Raw genomic sequence first — 27229 nt, forward strand, 5'->3', positions numbered from 1 at the left:
AAACATGGATGTACAAATCTCTTCTCAAGACTTGGCTTTGAATTCTTCTGGATATATACCCAGAAGTAGGATCATAGGGTGATTCTATTTTTAATTTTTTGAGGAAACTCCATACTGTTTTCCACAACGGCTGCATGATTTTACGTTCCCACTAACAATGCACAAGGATTCCAATTTCTCCACATCCTGGCTGACACGTTTTATTGCCAATAATTTTTGTTATTTTCTGTTTATTTGATAGTAGTCATGCTAGTGAGTGTGAAGTGATATCTAAATGTGGTTTTGATTTGCATTTCTCCAATGATAAGTAATAATGAGTCATCCTCTCATGTGCTTACTGACAATTTGTATGTCATCTTTGGAGAAATGTTTATTCAAGTCCTTTGCCCATTTTTGAATTGGGTTATTTGATTTTTTGTCATTAAGTTGTAGTACTTTATATGTTCTGGATATTAACCATTATTAGACATATAATTTACAAATATATTCTCCCATTCCATAGGTTGCCTTTTCACTTTGTTGATTGTGTCATTTGAAGCAAAAAGATTTTAAGTTTGATGTAGTCCCATTTGTCTATTTTTGCTCTTGTTGTCTGTGCCTTTGGTGTCACATCCAATAAACCATTGCCAGATCCAGTGTCATGAAGACTTTCCCCTATGTTTTCTTCTACGAGTTTCATCATCTTGAGTTTTACATTTAGGTCTTTAATTGATTTCAATTTAGTTTTTGTAGAAAGGCAGATAAGGGCCTAACTTCATTTTCTGCATGTGTATTCCCAATACCATTTGTTGAAGAGACTATTCTTTCCCCATTGAATAGTCTCAGAACTCTTGTCAAAAATCATTTGACCACATATGCAAGGGTTTGTTTATAGGCTCTCTATTCTATTCTACTCTATTCTATTCTACTCTATGTCTGCCTTTATGCCAGTGCCACACTTTTTTTTTTTTTTTTTTTGAGGTACGTGGGCCTCTCACTGTTGTGGCCTTTCCTGTTGTGGAGCACAGGCTCTGGACGTGCAGGCTTAGCAGCCATGGCCCACAGGCCTAGCTGCTCCACGGCACGTGGGATCCTCCCAGACTGGGGCACGAACCCACGTCCCCTGCATCGGCAGGCGGACTCTCAACCACTGCGCCACCAGGGAAGCCCCACACTGTTTTGATTACTGTAGCTTTGTAATATGTTTTGAAATCAGGAAGTGTAAGTCTTCCATCTTTGTTCTTTTTCAAAATTGTTTTGGTTATTCTAGGCTCCTTGAGAGTCCAAATGAATATTAGGATAGATTTTTCTTTTTCTGCAAAAAATACCATTGGGATTCTGATAGGGAATACATTGAATCTGTAGATACTTTTTTTTTTTTGTAGTATTGACCATCTTAACAATATTAAGTCTTCCAATCCATAAACATGAGATGACTTTCCATTTCTTTGTACCTTTAACAACAATTTTAGCAATATTTTATAGTTTTCAATGTGTAGTCTTTCACCTCCTTGGTTAGGTTTATATCCTACAACTTTATTGAACTTATTACTTTTGACAGTTTTTTTGGTGAAATCTTAAGTGTTTTCTGCATATAAGATCATGTCATCTGCAAAAAGAGATAATTTTACTTCTCCCTTTTCAATTTGGATACCTTTATATTATTTTTCTTGCCTAATTGTTCTGGCTAGGACTTCCACACTATGTTGAATAGAGAGTGGGCATCCTTGCTTTGTTTCCAAACTTAGAGGAAAAGCTTTCAGACTTTCACCATTGAGTTTGATGTTAGCTGTGGATTTTCATATGTGGTCTTTATTATGTTGAGGTACATTCCTTCTATTTCTAATTTGTTGAGAGTTTTTATCATGAAAAGGTGTTGAATTTTGTCAAATGCTTTTCTGCATCAATTGAGATAATCATGCGGCTTTTGCACTTCATTTTGTTAACGTGGTGTATTACATTGATGGATTTTTGTTATGTTGAAAATTCTTGTATTCCAGGGCTTAAATTATTTTTTTTTCAATGAAATGATTCTATGTTATTTTTTTCCCTCAAAAATGACCTGACAAGTTTCTACCATTGGAAAAACTGGGTAAATAATAATGGAATATTTCTATATTATTCTTAACACTTCATAGGAATCTACAGTTATCTCAAAATAAAAAGTTTTAAGAAATGACCTGAAGTAAGGAATATTAAATCAGAACACACTCAATGAGTTTCTATTTTGTCTGGGGAAAAAAATATTTGCCACCTTTCTAAGTCAGCAAAAGTATGATTATTTTCTGATAATTTAATTAATTGTGCTAAAGACAGAAGTTCCTTCCTTTGCATGTGTATGCATCTCTTGCTTCCCCTAGTTTCTGCCCTCTCATTTTCTCTTTCACTTTTCCTCTCATCCTCTCCTTTCTCCATTTCTTTCTTTCTCATACATTTGTTCACACACTCTCACACTGTTTTTTTGAGGAATAGGAAAGCCAATTTTTTGTTTGTTTGTTTTAGATTTTGCTCCGATTATTACAAGAATTATCATTAAATATCAAGAAACATCCTTCTAAATAGACAATGTTTTAGATTAAAAAAAAATTTATGACAAGTTGAATACATTGATGGCCACAGTTCCACATCCACAGATTTAATCATCTGGGGATTGTATAGTACTGAGTATTTACTATTTAAAAAAAAAATCCACATATAAGTGGACTTGCACAGTTCAAACCCATGTTGTTCAAGGGTCAACTGTACATATATATACAGTATAGACACTCAGCAAAGACATAATGTTTAAGTGAATTATGATATATCCATATGGTGGTATATTATGGAGCCTGTAAAATCACACTTATAAACATAATGAAACAGGAAAATGCTCACAACACAAAGCTGAGTGGAAAAGTAGAAACTAAATTATATATGCAGAATGAGCCATATTTTAATAGTTAGGGAAAACTGAAGACTGTACAACAAAATATTACCAGAGGTTCTCTCTAGGTCACAAGATTATAAAAGATTATTTTTTTCTTTTATTTTTCTCTAATTTTAATGCTTTTAACAATGAATATGTTTCACTTCTTTAAGATTATAATTTTTAGAATTTAATTCATAAGGTATTATTTTAATTAAAAAATAACTTTTAAATAATAAAAAATTGTATTTGGAAATATATTAGTAATTAATAAATGTTATAAAAATAAGAGTAGAATCAAGTATAAGGAAGCTCAGATTTTAGCATGCCTAAAGGATCTAAAATTATCTCATTTATTAAGTAGTCTATGGCATAAAAGCTTAGAAAACCACTGGAATAATAATCCAGGGTTACAATTAAAATTCCAACAACAGAGGTCCATTAGTTAACAATAAAACTAACAATAAAATAGAACATATGGTGGCTTCCCTGGTGGCGCAGTGGTTGAGAGTCCGCCTGCCGATGCAGGGGACACGGGTTCGTGCCCCGGTCCGGGAGGATCCCACATGCCGGGGAGTGGCTGGGCCCGTGAGCCATGGCTGCTGAGCCTGCGCGGCCGGAGCCTATGCTCCGCAACGGGAGAGGCCACAACAGTGAGAGGCCCAAGTACAGCAAAAAAAAAAAAAAAGAACATATGATAAATACAAAAATAAGATAAAAATCTTGGTCTAACTTAAGAATTGTCTCTAACCATTTAATAAACGTAGTCAATTTGTAGTGAGGTGGATAGACCTAGAGTCTGTCATACAGAGTGAAGTAGGTCAGAAAGAGAAAAATATCGTATGCTAACACATACATATGGAATCTAAGGAAAAAAAAAAAGGTCATAAAGAACCTAGGGCTAAGACGGGAATAAAGACACAGACCAACTAGAGCATGGACTTGAGGATATGGGGAGGGGGAAGGGTAAGCTGTGACAAAGTGAGAGAGTGGCATGGACATATACACACTACCAAACGTAAAATAGATAGCTAGTGGGAAGCAGCCGCATAGCACAGGGAGATCAGCTTGGTGCTTTGTGACCACCTAGAGGGGTGGGATAGGGAGGGAGACGCAAGAAGAAATAGGGGAAGAGATATGGGGACATACGTATATGTATAACTGATTCACTTTGTTATAAAGCAGAAACTAACACACCACTGTAAAGCAATTATACTCCAATAAAGATGTTAAATAAATAAATAAATAAATAAATAAATAAATAAATGTAGTCAAGATTAAGGACTCACAGCCTGAGGAGAGGGTACAAAATGGTCATCAAGTACTACCTGTAGCCTGAAAAATATCTCACACATATGCACTATCGTTTTACAAATATATGTAGATGATATTGAGAATAGTAAAATACAATCCTATTTAAAAGTGTTACCAAGTTCATGTAGGTGATTTGTCTTTATGTTCTTATCAATGGGTATCCCATGTGGGGATTCAACTACATTTTAGACATCGAATGTTGCATCCTCAACAAACCAACAGTAAAAACACGTTTCGGTACAATCTGGGAAATTGATTATGAATTAAATATCATATGATACCAAGAACTACTGTTAATTTTTTTAGATGTGGTAACAGCATTTATGTTTAAAAAAGCATCCATTTTGAGACTGCACATATCTAGAGGTGAAATAATATGATGTGGGATTTGAAATATTAAAATATTTCACCAAAGAAAACAAAGGAAAGAAAAAGGAATTGTCAAACAAAGGTAGCAAACTGTTGAATCTGAGGGTTCCCTTGTACTGTTCACTCTACTTTGGGGAATGTTTGTAACTTTTCATCGATATTTAAAAAATTTTAAGTGAACCAAATACTCAAATCTTGGTAAATATCTTATTAGATATCTTTTAAAAAGAGAGCAAATATTTTTTTAAAGAAAAAGTATGCAGAAAAAAAATTTAGTTTTCTATTTCTTAAATAGGGTTGTCTCTATTTTTAGGGTGCCTTGCTTACCTGTTGGGGACTCCTGTAGTAATATCGAGGTGCAGGTCCCACGGCAAAGTAGCCGTCTTACTGAGAATATTTATTGCATTCCTACAATTTGCGCATGGTAGATTTCCAGGCACAGAGTCAAACATTTCAAAATAACAACAAAAGGAGCAATCTTGGGTGGTTCCTCATGTACTCCCCAAAGAAGATTATGGATGATAAAAAAACACCATGGAAGACCTAAATGGGAATCTATTTTATTATTCAGGTAAAATATTGGTGTCAGAAACCCAGGTTTACAATTTGTCAACAAATAAACCAACTTAAAATTGTAATAAATCACCAATAGGCAAAGGGCTTATAATATTTGGAAGTGAAACATTGCCATTCAAAAAACTGGCGTTGGTTCTTCTCAAATAACTGTACCTGCAGAATCAGTAGGGTCAACAGGTTTACCAAGACCAGAGGCCATCACTCAGATAAGCCATTAAAAAATACTTAAATTATCTACTGGAGGGGGAAATAAAGAAGAAAAAAAACCCCAGCTTTTTTAAAAAAAATTGAATTTGACTAGACTGCAATTTTTACTTGTGCTCAATCAGAAAGATGTCCTGAGGTCTATAAATTTCAGAGAAATTATTATTTTTTAATAAAGATGAGAAAGATGGGTCTCCCAGAAAGACATGAAGCGGGATCTATGATTTTTCTATTTCGTTCATCTTGGTCTTAATCTAGGTAACCAATCATCAGAAATCCGTCCTCGTTCCTAGTGCTGCCCACTAAAACTTGGTTCTCCTTATAAAATGTGTCACATTTGAGATTTATGGAGAAAATAGATTCATTGTATGATTTAAATTTGATAAGAAGTCAGGGGCTGCTTTTGAATTGCATTTTATATGCTAAGCACTATGGAACATTTTATTATGCTTGTTTGGTTTTTATTTTTCATTTGTTCAAGCTCCTGACGGCCCAATATCATACAGAAAGTTAAAGGCCTCACACATGGTTACCCAAATATAAACAATTAATCTGCACTCACTCCATTTATTAGAATGTAATTTTATCATTCATTAATTTATTTCCTCAACAAAATATTTATAAATCTCATTTTTTAAAACAAGCACATTCTATGCTAGGTGCTAAGAATACAAAGTGAATAAGACATAGTCTTTGCTTTTAAGGGGCTCCAATACAAATGGGATTATGTAGATCTGAAAACAACTCACAAAACTCCAACGGCTAAGTGCTACAGTAGAGATGAAAAGACGTAGTTTCAGAGAATGTGATGAGAATGGATTATGATCCTACTTCATCTCAAATTAATGAACAATTTCCAGATTCTGGATTGTACAGGTACACTACTGCTTATCCACCTTCAAGATTCAAAGAGGGAAGGGATATGTAGGTTAAAGAAAAGCAAACTAATTTTCAAAAGACTACCTCCATCATTCAGCCCAAAGTTCAGGGGATCTTCAGACTTTGAACCAACATGAATTGGAGACGTAATCTTTTTTTGTGGCATGTCAGTTCCCTAGATTGTGGCATAGGCCATGAGGAGTCCAAAGAAGACAAAACTGAAAACAAACATAAAACATGAGGGATGCAGAACCCTGACCCCATGAATTCCTTTCACATTTGTACTTCTCAGGTAGCTTCCCCTTCAGTCCCTGACCCACTATGTTTCACATCTCAGCCCCCTTTTGATTTTCTCGATTTGGATTTTATAATCCAGTCCAGTACTGCTTCCTTTCATGCTAGCTAAAACCCCCTCATACACTGCCTCTGAAGAGTACTTTAGGATCACCCACTCCAACTATACTCTAATGCCAAGTGCAGGCCTGGGGATATTGCTGGCCCAACTTCCCTGGCCTTTCATCACTTGGGGAGAGACAGGGGAGACACCAAGGTATGGCAGTGTTGCCACCTCCTCTCTCTAGGCCAACTTCTAGACTGAATTATAATGCACACAGAGTTTAATAACACATTTTTCCAGTGCATCTCCCTACACTTTGCGTGTTCTCATTCACACTGCAGTTGTTGAGCATCCTCATGATGCTTTCTTGCTCCTGGCCTTACCCACTTAATCTTTCCCCCCAACCAACATTTTCTGAACAGATCCCAATGTTCCACCTTTCCAACCTCCATTTCCAGTTTTTGATTCCCGTATGAACGAATGCCTCATCCTCCCAGGATTCAATTTCTGCCAAGAAAGGTTGGCTAACCTTTGAGTATAAGAGAATAATTCTCAAGTGCGTTTGAGACAAATTTGAGGATTCTCAGAAATGTGGGGGAAGAATTCGAGGGTGACTGGAATTCCCAAAAAGCAAGAGGAAGCTGATATTATGTTTACCTACCAGTTGGTGGGTTTCCCTAAATAATCAGTAAAACCTGGTAAGCCAGCAAATATTCGAGGGCAAAAGAGAAAATTTTAAGTATCTCCTCCATCTTTCTTTTAGCCATTAGCACAGTATCCGGCACATAGTAGAAGCTCAATGAATATTTTTTCATGGACTAACTGATTAGAATGACTACTCTCAGAGACCAAAAGATATAGGGTCTAAAGCTTTGATGGGGAAAGAACTGGCTAAGACTTGAGGGAAAAGAGCAGTAACATAAAATCAACAGAACCTAAGGAGTGAGAGAAGAATAAAGAGATTCCTTCGGTGGGTTCACAAGAATATCTCACAGCTGCTTCCTTGGAATTGTTGCAATGTATTCATTTAAAGGAGGAAAAACTCCATAAACTTTTGCTTGATTCCTCTTCAATAATACACGCTCACGGTTTTTGTCTCCTGATTGGCAATACTTCAAAGGGACACCAGAGGGCGGTCCATTTTAACTGTTCGGAATCCCTCTAACATCCAGTCTCTTTCAGAGTTCGAATCTCAATGCAGGAATTCCTCTAAGAACTAGTCCACAAAATAAAGTCAGAAGTTGCATGACTTGTAGAGAAGCTGCAATGTTAGTTATTATCCTTCAATATGATTATTTAATTTAACACAGAATTTATTCTAACTGCACAAATACGAAGATTATTTGAAGTCTAAAAGGGGGCCAGTTCAGAGGAGGAAGTATTTAAAGCTTTAGAAAACGGTAGTTTGCTTCACACTGTGATAGCATCCTTCCTGGGAATAAGCTTCTTTTCTGCAACTACCTCCTTGATAAGTGTGATATTGTTACAAAGTTATAGGTAAAGCAATAAGAATTACAGGAAGCACATATGGTGCCATATAAAAACAAGTTCATATACACATACGTGCAGCATATATGTGTTTTGTATATTTGTATGTATGTGTATATCTGTACAAATTTTGAGCCCCTCAAAAAAACTATGCATATTCTCTCAAATATTAACGTTACAGATATCATTTCATCATTCTCTGACTACTGATTTATAGCAGTTTTACTGGGAATGGAGATGAGAGCTTTGGTGACTAAAAGCTTGTCTCCCCTCAGCTGCATCTCCAGGGTGTGTGATGAGGTTTAGCCATCCTGAGAAACGTGTTTCAAACCAGGCCCCACTGAGTGGCGATCTCAGCCCTCCCTCCAGCTAGAACCGGGCGATATCGCGCTAACTCTAGCACACCTGATTTGTATATGTTTCATATAAATGCAACTTTGTCAAAAAATACCAGAAATTGAGTTTTTAAAAGCAAACGTCCAATCCATTAATAAAAGTATACTGATTCTCCTGAGAGCTTAACAGTGATAAAGAAAACTGACTGGGTTAGCAATTTGCTTCCCCCTTCCCGCCCCCAATTCTGGCCTCTTGTGACCTCTTTACAGAAGGGTATGGCCCTGAAGTCCTGAAAACCTCTCTGAAACATAAGCTAAGATCACTGTCTCTTCTCCCAGACCCCAAAGTTTTATTTTCTGTGAAGCTGCATTTAATATTCAGAAATGATTCTGTGACTTGTCATATAACAACAGTTAAGGGGATGTGCAAAATGCAATTGACTGACTCAAAATATACAAGTACTTGAAAGCATTTTAACCTGTAAATAAAGTCCTCTCAAACCCTAAAACATTTTGAAACATTTTAAAAATTCAGAAAATAATTTATTAATTCAAATAGTGATTCCAAGTTATTACTAATATTAACAAAATACTGGAGATTCAATTAAATTAACTCTATAAAAATCTGGAATCTGGGAATAGTATATTCATAATTTTTAGAGATGCCAAGGCACAAATATTTTACCTAGAGTCTCACATCAATATATAACACCCTGTAAACTAAATTAGTCAAAACTGCTGCTTCAATAATTAACTGCATTTGAAGTGTTATGGTAGAGATCATTTTTAATGCATCAGAAGGTTAGAGATTAGAAACTTGCCTAATTTCTGTTCAAGTCCATATTTGTTGTTTATGTGCAATTTCTCTGAATCTCATTTTCCAAATTTGAACCAACAATTAGAAAAAGCAAATATTGTTAAATAACAAACATGAAAATGTATTCAACTTCAGTACCAAAGAAATGCAAATTGCTACATATTACATAAGAAAAAATTTTAAATAATGAAATATTTTTAAATCGATGAAATATCCAGTTTTAATGAGGATGTGTTGAAACTAGTATCTTCACACATAGCTAGTTTTAATAAAAGTTAAAGCAGTCATTTTGCAAAACAAATTGCAACACAGTTCAAAGGCAAGTTTCTATTCATTCAGAGAACAAAACAATAACTACTGAGTACCTCCAATACACTGATTTAGGGGCTAGCTGGAAGCACAGTGGCTAGCCTAAAGTGACACACTGGCTCTGTGCCCATGTTGCTTGTTGTCTGGTATTATTTTAAATTGAAAGGAAACAGCTGTCTGCACATGCGTATTCTCTGATATTCTCTGAACATAATCTAAAGGCTCAACAATTGGAAAGGCAATAATTAAATTTTAACCTAATGTGTAAAACCATATAACTATTAAAATGAGAGTTATGAATAAAGCAATTAGGAAAATGCTTCTGATATAATATTGGCTGAATAAAAAAATGGGTACTGATAATATGCCATGCATATAAAACCAAATATAAAGTCTAGAAGGGAACATCAGAATGAAAGGGTTAGATGAATTTAATATTTTATATTGTATTCCCCATTATTTTTGTCACCATAATTTTACATAGTAATTTGAAAGAATTAATAACTGAGAAAAATAACTTTTTCATGATTAACATCATAGAATTTGTTGTGCCTGTCAATTCTTCTAAAAAAATCTTATGTTTCCCAAACTACATTTTAGGAGAATTCTGTAAGGCTTTTAAAAAACTGTATTTGATTTTTTTTGGAAATTAACCTATGAGATGATTTTTCACTGCTTACATTAACCTAAGCACACTATATATCTACTTTTCCATTATAACCATACTTAATACTCCTGGGTCAAATGAGTTTGGAATTGCCCAGCTAATAGATGTAAAAATACTTTGAAACCTGTAAAATGCTTTGTAAGTATAAGATTTTATTACTGCAGTGAATAGTTCCTTGAATCATCTTTTTTATTTCCCTTGTTAATACTGAGGATTGATTTAATAAGATTTTAACCCAGAAAAATCTTTCTTCTGTTCCTTCTCTTTATGAGTAAGAGAGAATGACTTCCCCAAAAGAATGTGAAGACACAGTTGGTCTGTTGTGTTTAAAACAGGTTTAACTGATAAAGCAAGCCTTTACATCATGAGAACTGTAAACAGTGGGAAACCGTGCCCTGAGGTGATCCACACGTATCACACAGTGTGACATTGCCTGAACCTAGGCACTCAGGAAAAGCCATTGTGACACAATTCTCTAGGAACGACAGCGCATCTGAAATTAGGAAGAAGATGTATACAAGGCAGAGGGCATGCTGGGGCTGTGTAGTCCTAATCTTCAGCATTTGAGAAAGGGAGATAGGAATTTTAGTTCAAGAGATGATAAAAGTTTTGTTTTCTATGCTTTGTTTTGCTACTTCTTTTTCCCTATGAGAATAGCAATAACAAATTTAGGCTGCAAATTACTAAGCTGAGAAGCTCTGTCCTACTCGGCAGCAGGGCTCCTGGGGAGAGGACCCCTGCCCCAGTCCCGGGCAGTGCTGACAAGGAGAGGTGAGCAGGCTCAGCCAAGAACCCGGAGAAGCAAAAGGAAAACCAAGAACTGCAGGAGACAATTTGATCCCCCCTTTCCAGTCATAGTTGTTAGGTCTTGTCCTTGTCTGGTTGGGATAGCTGATCCACCATATAATGTTGAAGAGAAGTAGGCAACTCTGTCTTGATGTGAATTATTTATTTATTTATTTATTTTTTTTGCGATATGCGGGCCTCTCACTGTTGTGGCCTCTCCCGTTGTAGAGCACAGGCTCCGGATGCACAGGCTCAGCGGCCATGGCTCACGGGCCCAGCCGCTCCACGGAATGTGGGATCTTCCCGGACGGGGGCACGAACCCATGTCCCCTGCATCGGCAGGCGAACTCTCAACCACTGTGCCACCAGGGAAGCCCTTGATGTGAATTTAAAGTGAACACGTTAAATATTTTACCAAGTTGTCTGACGTTTGCTAAGTCTTTTGTATTCTTTTATTGTATTATGGAAGTTGCCTTCCACTCCTTCGCTAAGAGTTTTGATAACGAATGAAGGTTGGGGTCTATTAAGAGCTTTTCCTGCCTCTGAGATAATTGTTTGATTTTTTGATCTGTTGATATGTAAATTATTTTCCTTTTTTCCCTGAAATATATTGTGTAATATTTCAGATATACAAACAAGTATAAAAATGTGTGGCCACCACCCAGCATAAGAATAAAAATTTAGCATTAGAGCTGAAGTTTCCTAAAATACATCTACTTGATCAAATTTTCCTTTTTCTCAAAGGTAGTTGCTATCCTCATCTTGAGATTTAAAATTTCCAACCATTTTTTTTCACTTTTACTAATTAGAATATATATGCCTATATGATACACACATGCACACACACATCCCTAAGGAATATATAGTTTTGTTTTGCATGTGTTTATGCTTTATAGGAGTAGTGTCATGATGTACGTATTCCTCAGCAATTTACTAGTCTCACTCAACATTGTTTCGTGAAGTTCATTCTTTCATTCATTCATTCATTTTCATTGCTATATAGTAAGCCATTAAACGTCTATCTTTCACAATTTTTATTCATTCTTATGTTATGTTGTTCAGCATTAAGGTGTTTCCCATCTTCTTTAATATAAACATGGCTGTTTTGAACAATTTTTTATATTTTCTTTATACACATGAGTAAGAATTTCTCTAGAGATATAAGTTCACATGGAATTTCTGAGTTGTAAGCTATATGTATTTAACCAAATCTCTACAAAGTGGTTTTAACAAGCCACACTTCAACCAGAATTGTGTAGTTTTAATGTTCTTCTACATATTCCATGACAATAAGTGTGAAAGTTTTTTCCCCAGCCCAATGATCATGCGAGTGTATATCTTTTTGATTTTCCTTTACATATTCCAATTTTCCAGTATCCTTTCATTTGTTTACTAGTCATTTACTGCCTTCCTCTTTCAATTTACCTGTTCATATTTATGTTCAGTTGTCTATTAGATTGTTCTTTATTGGTTCATTTTTTTAGAGTTATTTATGTATTCTGTATACAAATTCTTTGTTTTATGCATGCATTAAGACTATCTTTCACCTTTCTGTGGTTTGCATTTTTTCCCTTTTAAGGGTTTGGTATAACACAGAGAATTAAAATTTTAATAAGTTAATTTTTTAAAATAAATCTATTTATTTATTTATTTTTGGCTGCATCAGGTCTTCGTTGCTATACGTGGGCTTTCTCTAATTGCAGCGAGCAGGGGATACTCTTCATTGCGGTGCGCGGGCTTCTTATCGTGGTGGCTTCTCTTGTTGCGAAGCATGGGCTCTAGGTGTGCAGATTTCAACAGTTGTGACACGCAGGCTCAGTAGTTGTAGCTTGTGGGCTCTAGAGTGCAGGCTCAGTAGCTGTGGCACACGGGCTTAGTTGTTCTGCAGCATGTGGGATCTTCCCAGACCAGGGCTCGAACCCATGTCCCCTGCATTGACAGGTGGATTCTTAACCACTGTGCCACCAGGGAAGTCAAAATAAGTTAATTTTTATCTTTTTGTTTATTTTGTAATTTTTTTATTTTGTAATTTGTGATTATTGTATTTTGTTTAGAAAATCATTTACACTCTAAAATTGTAAACACATTCTTATGTATCTCTCATGTATTTTCTTTAAAAGTTTCATTTTTTAATTTTTACACTAGATCTTTAATACACCTGCAATTTTGTGCTTGTGAATGTATTTGTGCATCTATGTGTGTGTGTGTGTGTGTGTATGTATGAGAGAGAGAGAGAAAGAGACATCCAGGTTTTCTTTTCCTGCAATAATTATACCAGTACTATTTCTTGAATACTCATCTTTTTCCCACTCATCTGAGAAGATAGTTCACCAGAGCTTGATATAGTTCATTATTTCTTATTTTAGTCATTCTAATAGATGTGTAATGGCATTTTATTGTGGTTTTAATTTGTATTTCTCTAGTGGTTAATTATGTTGCACTTAGGTTCACATGCCCATTGCCATTTTGATATCTTCTTTGATAAAGTATGTGTTCATGTCTTTGCTAATGGTTTAATTGTACAATTTGATTCATTTTTAATTGAATTTTGAGAGTTTTTTATACACTTGCTAAAAATTATTTGTAGATATGTGATTTGTGATAATAAAATGATAGCTGTAAATCCAAGTAACTAAATGATAGGTTTCTATATGTGCTGTCTATAAGAAACTCACTTCAAATATAAGGATATTGGTAGGTTAAAATTAAAAGGATGGAAAAAGGTATACTGTGCAAACACTAATCAAAAAATAAGCCAAACTAGCTATATTAATATTAGTCAAGATACATTTCAGAGCAAAAGAAATTATCAGGGACAAAGAGGGACATTACATATGGTAAAAGGGTAAATTTATCAATTAGACATTATAATATTGTGTATGCATCTAACAACAGGAATTCAAAATGTATGAAACAAAAACATACAGAACTGAAAAGAGAAATAGACAAATACAGAATTATAGCTGAAGATTTCAATTCTCTCCTCTCAGGAGTAGGAAGAACTAGTATTCAGAAAATAAACAAGGGCATAAAAGAGCTGAACAATGCCATCAATCAACTGGATCTAATTGACATTTATAGAACACTCCAATCAACATAGCAGAATTCACATCTTTTTTCAAGTGCACATGGAACATTTGACCATATCCTGAGTCACAAAACAAACTTTGACAAGTTTGGAAGAACTGAAATTTTACAATATATGTTATTAGGCCATACTACAATTAAACTTCAAACAAAAAGAAAAATAAGAGAAACATCTCCAAATATTTAGAAATTAAACAACACATTCTAAATAATATATAGATCAATGAATAACTTTCAAGAGAAATTAGAAAAAATTATGAACTGAAAAAAATGCAAATGCAACATATCAAAATTTATAGGGTACAGCCAAAGCTGTACCTGTAGAGAGAAATTTATAGCATTAAGTGCTTAGAAAAGAAGAAAGTGTCAAATCAAAAATCAAAGCTTCAGTCTCATAGATATAGAGAACAAACTAGTGGTTACCAGTGGGGAGAGGGAAGAAAGGAGGGACAATATAGGGGTAGGGCAGCAAAAGGGGTTATTAAGGGAGTGCATGAAAGCGTGTGTGTGAAACTTTTGAAAATTGTAAAGCACTACAGAATTTAATGAACCTTTCATTCAATAAAAAAAAAAAGCTTCTACTTTAAAAAACTAGAAAAGTAAGAACAAAACAAATCCAAATTGAGCAAAGAAGAATTGTAAAAATAGAAATAAAATATAAACGTAACTACATACAATATAATTATGATAATAAAAATCATGTTTAATAAGGAGAAGTCAATAAATATAAGTTAATAAAGAATATCCATGAAACCAGAAATGGTTCTTTCAAAAGATCAGTACAATTGATAAATGCCTGGCTAAACCGACAAAGAAAAAAGAAGACACAGATTTTCAACACCAAGAATGAAAGAGGACCTATTGCTACAGACCCTGCAGATAATGAAAGAATAATAAGGGAATATTACAGACGACCCAACATACTGTTAAAATAAAACAAAATGGAGACCAGGCTTAAAAATCCCCCAAGCAGACAAAATCATTTAAGCCATATAAGCAAAACGAAATCTAGCTAATTTCATGATCATAAGTGAAACTTACCTTAGATTATTTCTTGTAAATATCTGATAATCATAAAAGAAACTTATCTATATAAAATGCTACAGGATAATCACTTTTAACCCATCCCTTGCATGTGGAGGCTCTCCAAAGCTTTACAAACAAGCAAAAGCTAAGAGAACTCAACACCACCAAACCAGCTCTAAAACAAATGCTTAATGAACTTCTCTAAGTGGGAAACACAAGAGAAGAAAAGGACCTACAAACACAAACCCAAAACAATTAAGAAAATGGTCATAGGAACATACATATTGATAATTACCTTAAACATGAATGGATTAAATGCTCCAACTAAAAGACACAGGCTCACTGAATGGATACAAAAACAAGACCCATATATATGCTGTCTATAACAGACCCACTTCAGACCTAGGGACACATACAGGCTGAAAGTGAAGGGCCAGAAAAAGATATCCATGCAAATGGAAATCAAAAGAAAGCTGGAGTAGCAATACTCATGTCAGATAAAATAGTCTTTAAAATAAAGAATGTTACAAGAGACAAGGAAGGACACTACATAATGATCAAGGGATCAATCCAAGAAGAAGATATAACAATTATAAACATATATGCACCCAACATAGGAGCACCTCAATACACAAGGCAAATGCTAACAGCTATAAAAGAGGAAATCGACAGTAACACAATAATAGTGGGGGAATTAACACCTCACTTACACCAATGGACAGATCATCCAAACAAAAACTTAACAAGAAAACACAAGCTTTAAATGACACAATAGACCAGATAGATTTAATTGATATTTATAGGACATTCCATCCAAAACCAGCAGATTACACTTTCTTCTCAAGTGCACATGGAACATTCTCCAGGATAGATCACATCTTGGGTCACAAATCAAGCCTCAGTAAATTTAAGAAAATTGAAATCATATCAAGCATCTTTTCTGACCACAATGCTATAAGATTAGAAATAACTCACAGGGAAAAAAACATAAAAAACACAAACACATGGAGGCTAAACACTATGTTACTAAATAACCAAGAGATCACTGAAGAAACCAAAGAAGAAATCAAAAAATATCCAGAGGCAAATTACAACGAAAACATGACAATCCCAAACCTAGGGGAAGCAGTTCTAAGAGGGAAGTTTATAGCAATACAAGCCTACCTCAAGAAACAAGGAAAATCTCAAATAAACAATCTAACCTTACACCTAAAAGAACTAGAGAAAGAAGAACAAACAAAACCCAAAGTCAGTAGAAGGAAAGAAATCATAAAGATCAGAGCAGAAATAAATGAAATAGAAAGAAAGAAAACAATAGCAAAGATCAATAAAACTAAAAGCTGGTTCTTTGAGAAGATAAACAAAATTGATAAGAGAAGATAAACAAAACTGATAAACCATTAGCCAGACTCATCAAGAAGAAGATGGCGAGGACTCAAATCAATAAAATTAGAAATGAAAAAGGAGAAGTTACAACGGACACCGCAGAAATACAAAGCATCATACGAGACTACTACAAGCAACTCTATGCCAATAAAATGGACAACCTGGAAGAAATGGACAGATTCTTAGAAAGGTATAACCTTCCAAGACTGAACCAGGAAGAAATAGAAAATATGAACAGACCAAGCACAAGTAATGAAATTGAAACTGTGATTAAAAACCTTCCAATAAACAAAGTCCAGGACCAGATGGCTTCACAGGTGAATTCTATCAAACATTTAGAGAAGAGCTCACACCCATCCTTCTCAAACTCTTCCAGAAAAATGCAGAGGAAAGAATACTCCCAAACACACTTTATGATGCCACCATCACCCTGATACCAAAACCAGTCAAAGATACTACAAAAAAAGAAAATTACAGACCAATATCACTGATGAATATGGATTCAAAAATCCTCAACAAAATATTGGCAAAGAGAATCCAACAACACATTAAAAGGATCATACACCATGATCAAGTAGGATTTATCCCAGGAATGCAAGGATTCTTCAATACATGCAAATCAATCAATGTGTTAAACCATATTAAGAAATTGAAGATTAAAAACATATGATCATCTGAATATTTTCAGAAAAATCATTTGCCAAAATTCAACACCCATTTATGATATAACTCTCCAGAAAGTGGGCATAGAGGGAACTAACCTCAACATAATAAAGGCTATATATGACAAACTCACAGCCAACATCATTCTCAATGGTGAAAAACTGAAAGCATTTCCTCTAAGATCAGGAACAAGACAAGGATGTCCACTCTCACCACCATTATTCAACATAGTTTTGGAAGTCCTAGCCACAGCAATCAGAGAAGAAAAAGAAATAAAAGTAATACAAATTGGAAAGAAGAAGGAAAACTGTCACTCTTTGCAGGTGACATGATACTATACACAGGAAATCTTAAAGATGCCACCAGAAAACTACTAGAGCTAATCAATGAATTTGGTAAAGTAGCAGGATACAGAATTAATGCACAGAAATCTCTGGCATTCCTATACACTAATGATGAAATATCTGAAAGAGAAATTAAGGAAACACTCCCATTTACCATTGCAACAAAAAGAATAAAATACCTAGGGATAAACCTACCTAAGGAGACAAAAGACCTGTATGCGGAAAACAATAAGACACTGATGAAAGAAATTAAAGGTGATACAAATAGATGGAGAGATATATCATGTTCTTGGATTGTAGGAAGAATCAATATTGTGAAAATGACTATACTACCCAAAGCAATCTACAGATTCAATGCAATCCCTATCAAATTACCAATGGCATTTTTTACAGAACTAGAATAAAAAATCTTAAAATTTGTATGGAGACACAAAAGACCCCGAATAGGCAAAGTAGTCTTGAGGGAAAAAAACAGAGCTGGAGGAATCAGACTCCTTGACTTCAGATTATGCTACAAAGGTACAGTAATCAAGACAGTATGGTAGTGGCAGAAAAACAGAAATATAGATCAATGGAACAGGATAGAAAGCCCAGAGAAAAACCCACACACCTATGGTCAACTAATCTATGACAAACAAGGCAAGGATATACAGTGGAGAAAAGGCAGCCTCTTCAATAAGTGGTGCTGGGAAAACTGGACAGCTACATGTAAAAGAATAAAATTAGAACACTCCCTAACACCATACACAAAAACAAACTCAAAATGGATTAGAGACCTAAATGTAAGACCGGACACTATAAAACTCTTAGAGAATAATGTAGGAAGAACACTCTTTGACATAAATCACAGCAAGATCTTTTTTGATCCACCACCTAGAGTAATGGAAATGAAAACAAAAATAAACAAATGGGACCTAATGAAACTTAAAAGCTTTTGCAAAGCAAAGGAAACTACAAACAAGAAGAAAAGACAGCACAGAATAGGAGAAAATATTTCCAAATGAATCAATGGACAAAGGATTAATCTCCAAAATATATAAACAGCTCATGCAGCTCAATATTAAAAAACAAGCAACCCAATCAAAAAATAGGCAGAAGACCTAAATAGACCTTTCTCCAAAGCAGACATACAGATGGCCAAGAAGCACATGAAAAGCTGCTCAACATCACTAATTATTAGAGAAATGCTAATCAAAACTACAGTGAGGTATCACCTCACACCGGTTAGAATGGGCATCATCAGAAAATCTACAAACAGCAAATGCTGGAGAGGGTGTGGAGAAAAGGGAACCCTCTTGCACTATTGGTGGGAATGTAAATTGATACAGCCACTATGGAGAACAGTATGGAGGTTCCTTAGGAAACTAAAAATAGAATTACCATATGACCCAGCAATCCCACTACTGGGCATATACCCAGAGAAAACCATAATTCAAAAAGACACATGCACCCCAGTTTTCATTGCATCACTGTTTACAATAACCAGGTCATGAAAGCAACCTAAATGCCCATAGACAGATGAATGGATAAAGAAGATGTGGTACATATATACAATGAAATATTACTCAGCCATAAAAAGGAATGAAATTGGGCCATTTGTAGAGGCGTGGATGGGCATAGAGACTGTCATACAGAATGAAGTAAGTCAGAAAGAGAAAAACAAATATTGTATATTAACACATATATGTGGAATCTAGAAAAATGGTACAGATGAACGGGTTTGCAGAGCAGAAACAGAGACACAGATGTAGAGAACAAACGTATGGACACCAAGGGGGAAAAGTGGAGGGGGGTGAGGGGGGCGATGGTGGGATGAATTGGGAGATTGGGATTGACATGTATGCACTGATGTGTATAAAATGGATGACTAATAAGAACCTGCTGTATAAAAATATAAATAAAATTCTAAAATTCAAAAAAAGAAAAAGAGTAACAAGCAGCTCTATATTTTTAGAACAAATTTTTCTGAGCTTATGCTTAATAAAATCAAATAATTTTTCTTTTATAATTTATTATGGTTATATATACCCTAATTAGTACATATATTCTCATAAAGGGACTTTTATTGCTGCATGCCATATTTATTACCACAATCTATGTTGTTAGATCTTGTTCTTCAGTAAATTTAAAGCAGGAGGTATATAGTAGTGAAGAAATTCATTCCTAAGTGTTTAGAAAGCTGAAGTTTATTGAGGCGGCAAGGGAATCTGTCTAAAGGGTAGTAAAGAATTGTGAAGAACAATTTTATGCCAATAAATTTGATAACCCAGATGAAATGTATGTATCTAAGTCATGAGCATATGTCACATGGCTCCTTTAAAACAATAGAGGTATTCTAGAATGCCTTTCCTTTGGTTATTATTAGAACCATAGAGTAAGTTAATCAGAAAACCAGGTCAGTAACCAGAAAATGTGGGAGAGTGGTGGGAATGGGGAAGAATGGGGAATGAGAGGTTTACCAAAGCCAAACTTCCTCACCACTTCATCCCTAAAGGGGAATTTCTGAGAACTCTGAAAGTTATGCTATGGATCACACTTTCAAGATCAACGCTTAAGGATGAGGGAGTTCTCTGTGAGTACACAGGAGGAAAGAATGAATAAAGTCTTCTTCCCAAATATTTGCCAACACAGCAACACTCTTTTAAAATAACCTGAAGAAAAAAAATCACGAGAAAAACTGGGAATTATTTTAAACCAAATAATGAAAATATAAAATTTGTGAGATATAGGTAAAGCAGTGTTTCTGTTACATGCTTATATGAACAGAGAAAAAATGTTTAAAATCAATTATCTAAGCTTTTACCTTCGGAACCTAGAAGAGAGGAGAAAAAGTTAAACCCAAAATTAGTAGAAGAAAGGAAATAATAAAACTAAGAGAAGAAATCAATTAGATAGAAAACAAGCAATAGAGAAAATCAACAAAACCAAAAGAATGTTGTTTGAAAAGTGAGAGAAATTAGTAGATTCCTAGAAAGAAATGACCTATGTCAGGAATGAAAGAGCAGATATGTCTATGGATCCTATGAAAATTAAAAGGATAATAAGACATCCACTTCCAGGAAGATGGAATAGATGTAAGTTTTCCTACTTCTCCCACAAAGTAGAATAAAGACTGTGGAAATTATATATGAAACAAACATAAGAAGATTCTGAAAGAAGAAGGCAGAACAGCTACAGACCTTGGGAGCTAAAGAATGACATGTTGGTGAGTTTGCTGATTTTCTTTTGCCACCTAGTCTCCAGGCTGGGTGCTGGAGAAACCAGAAATTCTGATGGACACAGACTTTAAAATAGCTCCAACATAGACTGCTGGCCCTAGTCGAAGGCCCAGAGAATGTGTAACCTAGCAAGACAAAAAATTTTAGAAAATAACCACTCCACTCTCTAAACATCACACACACACACACACACACACACACACACACACACACACTGTAGTCCCAACCTCCCGTATGGCAGCCAAGAATGAGTGGTGACCCTACACTTCCCACCCTTCCCAGGCTGTCCCTCCAACTGCTGTCCCCCACAGGGATGGCATCAGAGGCTGAGTACGGAGCTGGGACTTTGATGCCTGATGGACAGTAGCAAAGCTCTCCTTACAGCCATGTCCTGGAGACCACATGAGAAGCAGGGTATTCCATCTCTAAAAGGCAGTAACAAGGTGCCCATCCCACCTCTCAAGCATGTTACAAATATTCTTGAAACAAATGAAAAAAATAGAAAGTAGCAGCAAAAAACTAGAAAGTCTCAACAGACAAGTAGAAAACATAAAGATGAACCCAGTGGAAATTTTAGATATAAAAAGTATGGTGAAAAAAGTCAATCCCAAAAGATTGCATAGCTATAATTCTATTTGTGTAACATTCTTGATAAAATTACAGAAATGAAGAACCAGTTTAATGGTTGACAGAGTTTAAGAGGTGAGAAGTAGGCAGGTGTGTCTATAAAAGGGCAACTTGAGGGCTCCTTGTGGTGAAGGGAATGTTCTGTATCTTGACTCTATCAATATCAATATCCTGGTTGTGGTATTGTATTATAGTTTTACAAGATCTTACTACTGGGGGAAACTGGATAAAGTGTATAGGGGATCTCTAAATAATTTCTTACAATGACACATGAAGCTATAGTTACCTAAAAATAAACAATGTAATTAAAAACAAGACATTCAAGCTAATAAAATATTATTTTCTAAAAAAATGCAACAAGAGGATATTACGAATGATCTTATGCTAATAAATGCGACCACTTAGATATAATGAACAAATTCCTTGAAAGACAAAATTTGTCACACCTGACACAAGAAGATATAGAAAACCTATGACTAGTTTTTAAAAACTGAATTCATAATCAAAAATCTTTCCACAAGGAAAACTCTACAATCAAGTGGATTCATTGGTTAGTTCTATGAAGCTTTTGAGGAATAATACTAGTGTGGCACAAAACTGTTTTGGAAGATAGAGTAGGGAGAAACCCTTCCTAACTCAGCCTATGATGTCAGCATAACCCTGATATCAAAACCCAATAAAAAAAGATGAGGTATATATATATACATGTATGTGTGTATATACACAAACACACACAATGGAATACTACTCAGCCATAAAAAGGAATGAAATTGTGCCATTTGCAGCAACATGGATGGACTTGGAGGGCATTATGCCAAGTGAAATAAGTCAGACAGAAAGGCAAATACTGTATGATGTCAGTTATATGTAGAATCTAAAAAATACAACAAAGTAGTGAATGTAACAAAAAGAAGCAGACTCACTAATATAGAGAACAAACTAGTAGTTACTAGTGGGGAGAGGGAAGGGAGAGGAAATATAGGGGTGGGGAAGTAGGACGTACAAACTATTGGGTGTAAGATACGCTCAAGGATATATTGTACAACATGGGAAATCTAGCCAATATTTTGAAATGACTGTAAGTGGAGTGTAACCTTTAAAAATTGTATAAAAAACAATAATATTATAAGAAAAATATATTAGTGAATTGAATCCAGTAATATCTGAAAGGATAATGCATAACAACCAAGTGGAGTTTATCCTAGAGATGTGAGATTGTTATAATATCTATCTCTAATTACTTAAACCCACACACCTCTGTGTTTGAAGTCTGATTTTCTGTTGCTTCAATGGGGTGTTGGAAACTGAGATTGGGAATCTACTAGAACAGGACTCGCTGTTTTGTAGTCTGTGCAGTGCAGGTCTAGTGAAGAAGGCCTGTCAGAGTCTGGTGAAGCAGGGATTTACACACTGTCCTGGGAATGGATGAAGATCAACCAACACCTAGGGACAGAAGAAGAGGAGTCATCAGATTAGGTCATGGATGGCAGGCATCACTCGGCAACCAGAGCCATAGAATAGGAGCATAGAGATGCCTATAGAGCAGGCAGAGAAACATGGCAGTAGAGAAGCACCAGTAAGAGGCATGCATGAGCCTCTTGCTAGGGAGGACCAGGCTATTATAGAGGAATTTGAAATAGACCAGAGCTCCTGGAATTCTCTCGTTGGAGAAAGTCTGAAAAAAACACATTTTTAGGACTTCCCTGGTGGCGCAGTGGTTGAGAGTCTGCCTGCCGATGCAGGGGACACGGGTTCGTGCCCCAGTCCGGGAAGATCCCACATGCCACGGAGCGGCTGGGCCCGTGAGCCATGGCCGCTGGGCCTGGGCGTCTGGAGCCTGTGCTCCGCAACCGGAGAGGCCACAACAGTGAGAGACCTGCGTACTGCAAAAAAAACAAACAAAAAAAACCCCCACATTTTTATAAAATCTGGAGCTAAGATTCATGCATCAGTGAACAGGGGTTCCATTTCTATTCCCAACAGTGCTTAGCCTTGCACATGACTGTAAGTCTGTGGCTATTAATTGATTAATGATATATTTTATTGCTCTGCAAACTAGGAAAGTCAATTGTGATTCTGGCATTGGGGAGAAACTATATCTACAAGGGTGTGTTATAAACCACTGGGCCTCTATCTGGTCTAGAGGGGCTACTGAGAAATTACTAAATTATTTCAGCTAAGATTCAGCTGAATCAATGCCAAATGGATTAGAGTTCTGGTTATCATGAATAGAGCTATGGGCAGAATTCCATCATGAGAAGAAATAAGGTTGTTTTGAAAGAAAAATGGAAAACTAAACAACTTGGTAGCTAAAATGCAAGCAAAATATGCTGTTTTTGCTATACTAGAGGTTTTGCTGAGAATTTTGGGACTTTTTTGTTTTTAAATTCCCACTCATGTAATAAATGTTGATGTTTATTTTGAATGGTATGGATAACACAATGAGTGTTCATTTGGAAGTCAATTCGTGTAGCTAAATAAAAGATGTCTCAATAAATTTCAAATTCCCAGTTTAGCATTTTTCACAGTTACATTTTTTGGTTGTGAAATATTTATGCTTTATGAAAACCAAAACTGTAGGGTTTCCTATGGGTAGGTGACTCCAATTACATAGTGGGTATTATGAATCTCTGACAGGTGATTTATTCTGCCTTTGAAATTTCCAAAAATTCCTTAATTGCTGGGTGTGAATTCCATGAACTCACAAGACGTTGTCAGTAGTAAGATTAAGTCTTCAGAACACAAGATGCCAAGACAAAAGCTGCAGGACAAAAATGCCAAAAACCAAATGGAAAAATATTAAGAATTCCACTTTTAGGGCTTCCCTGGTGGCGCAGTGGGTGAGAGTCCGCCTGCCGATGCAGGGGACACAGGCTCGTGCCCCGGTCCGGGAAGATCCCACATGCTGTGGAGCGGCTGGGCCCGTGAGCCATGGCCGCTGAGCCTGCGCATCCGGAACCTGTGCTCCGCAATGGGAGAGGCCACAACAGTGAGAGGCCCGCGTACCACAAAAAAAAAACACACAAAAAAAGAATTCCACTTTTAAAGCAAACAATGATTGCATTTACCTGGATATAACTTCCAAGTGATTATATTTTCCCTGAATGATTGCAATAGTCTTTTTTACTGTTCTCTCTGTTCCCAGCTTCCACTCACTCGAATCTCTCCTACATTCTAGCCACAAATCATCTTTCTGAAGTTCAACTCTGATCGTGTCATTCCTCAGCTCATAAACCTTCAATGACTCCAAACTTGAACCAGCCATTCAATCTCCAAATTAGCTTCCAATTCTGTCTTCTACTTTATGGTCTTTATAGTTCAATTCCCTTTATGACCCTTAGAGTCCAATCATCTGGAACCACTCCTATTTTATGTGTACACCCTGCATATTGCTATCTAACTATTCAGTTCCCTTGTTTCTGATACTGGCAGTCTTTGTATATTTAAATTCTACCCAAATTTGCATGCCCAGTTCACATACCACCTGTTATGAACTGAATCATGTGCTCCCTCAAAATTCTTAAAGTCCTAACCCATTCTGTGACTATATTTACCAATGAGGCATTTAGAGAGGCAATATAGGTTAAATGAGGTTATAAGGTCGGGTCCTTAATCCTATAGGACCGGTGGCCTTAAAAGAAGAGGAGGAAGAAACAGCAGTGATCTCTCTCTCAGCACATACAGAAGAAAGTCCAGCTCAGGACACAGCAAGAAGACAATCCTCTGCAAGCCAGGAGAGAGCCCTCACCAGAAATCAACTCTGAAGCACCTTGATCTTGGACTTCTGATCTCCAGAAAGGTGAGAAAATAAGTTTCTGTTGTTTAATCCAGGGGTCCCCAACCCCCCGGGCTGCAGACCGGTAATGGTCCTTGGCCTGTTAGGAGCCGGGCCACACAGCAAGAGGTGAGCAGCGGGCAAGCGAGCGAAGCTTCATCTGCCGCTCCCTATCGCTCCCCATCACTCACATTACCACCTGCACCATTTCCCCCCACCCTGTCCTTGGAAAAATTGTCTTCCATGAAACTGGTCCCTGGTGCCAAAACGGTTGAGGACCACTAGTTTAAACCACCCAGTCTGTGCTATTTTGGTATGGCAGCTCAAGTTGGCTAATACACAACCTCTTCCACAAATTCTCTCTGATCATCAAGATTTTCCCTCCTCTATTCTCATGGCATTTTATTTGTATCTATACAATATCACTTTATGGCATTAATTACAGTAATTTAGTGTATCAGTTAATAGTAGAGCTTAATTGTTCTCTAATGTAAAAGCAGTGGGATGTAGGCATTTTAGGTCTAGTATGTATGCTCAAAAAACCCAGTCTCGTCTTATCTTTTGATTTGTCCACTCTGCTATTTCCATCCTGAAGGTCACCTGATTGTTCAAGATAATTGTTAAAGTTCAAGCTGCATGTGTTGCAGGAAACAGGAATGAGGAAGGTAGGAGAAGGAAAGGGGCCAAGAGCCCACCTCGCTGAGTCACCTCCCCTTAGGATGTCTTTCCAGAAATCACAAACAGCACTCTGCTTACATTCCATTAACCAGAATCTAATTAAATGTAACACCTAATTGCAACAGGTGTGTAGCCATTTAGTTATATGTTAAAAAGAAATATTAACTGGTAAATAGTAATCTCTGACATCTTTATATTCATTTTTATCACCTTTAAAAGACTATAAGTTCCTTGAAAGCATGTTATGTCTGTGCATCTTGAACAGTATACAACACTACGATTTGCACATAAAGGGCACTCAAAATTGTTGAATGAATGAACTAACAAATATTAATTCACTTGAACCATGCATGAAAGCCTCTTAAGTAGAGCTTACCCATTTCCTGCTATCTGCTCAGGCTTATGGGGTATCCTAAGTGCCTTTTTATAGTAACACTGTCATTAGACTATAAATGTTGTATTTTATGTTGAATTTTTTTCAAGATGGAGGTTTCCACTCATTTCTATGAGGGTCAGGTAGTCTGTCTAAACTTTTCCACAGGCAGCAAATTTTTGGTGTGACAGTATTTCCATTTTTTGGTTTTTTTTGGAACATGTGTACCATTTTTATTTCTATATGTGGTAAATCTAGTAGGCAAACTAGTACATAATTCTTTTTTTTAAATTGAGGGATAGTTTGTATGTATAATATTATGTACGTTTCAGGTGTATAATATAGTGATTCACAATTTTTAAAGGATATATTCCATTTATAGTTTTTATAAAATATCGGCTATATTCCCTGTGCTGTACTATATATCCTTGTAGCTTATTTATTTCATATATAGTAGTTTGTACCTCTTAATCCCCTACCCCTATCTTGCCCTTCCCTCCTTCCCTCTTTCCACTGGTAGCCACTAGCTTGTTCTCTTTATCTGTGACTCTGCTTTTCTTGTGTGTGATATTCACTAGTTCATTGTATTTTTTAGATTCTACATATAAGTGATATCATACAGTATTACTCTCCAAGTTCATCCATGTTGCTGCAAATGGCATGATTTCATTCCTTTTTATGGCTGAGCAGTATTCCATTGTATATGGAATACAGTCTTCTTTATCCATTCATCTATTTTTTAAAAAATAAATTTATTTATTTATTTATTTTTGGCTGCATTGGGTCTTCGTTGCTGGGCGTGGCCTTTCTCTAGTTGTGGGGCGAGTGAGGGCTACTTTTCATTGTGGTGCATGGGCTTCTCATTGCGGTGGCTTTTCTTGTTGCGGAGCACAGGCTCTAGGTGCTCAGACGTCAGTAATTGTGGCACATGAGCTTAGCTGCTTCACAGCATGAGGGATCTTCCCAGGCCAGGGTTCGAACCTGTGTTCCCTGCATTGGCAGGCAGATTCTTAACTACTGCACCACCAGGGAAGTCCCTATCCATTCATCTATTGATGGACACTTAGGTTGCTTCCATATTTTGGCA

The sequence above is a fragment of the Monodon monoceros genome, unplaced genomic scaffold (genome assembly GCF_005190385.1).
Source record: "Monodon monoceros isolate NGI ecotype Baffin Bay Population unplaced genomic scaffold, NGI_Narwhal_1 Super_Scaffold_15, whole genome shotgun sequence".
NCBI classification, from domain to species: Eukaryota; Metazoa; Chordata; class Mammalia; order Artiodactyla; family Monodontidae; genus Monodon; species Monodon monoceros.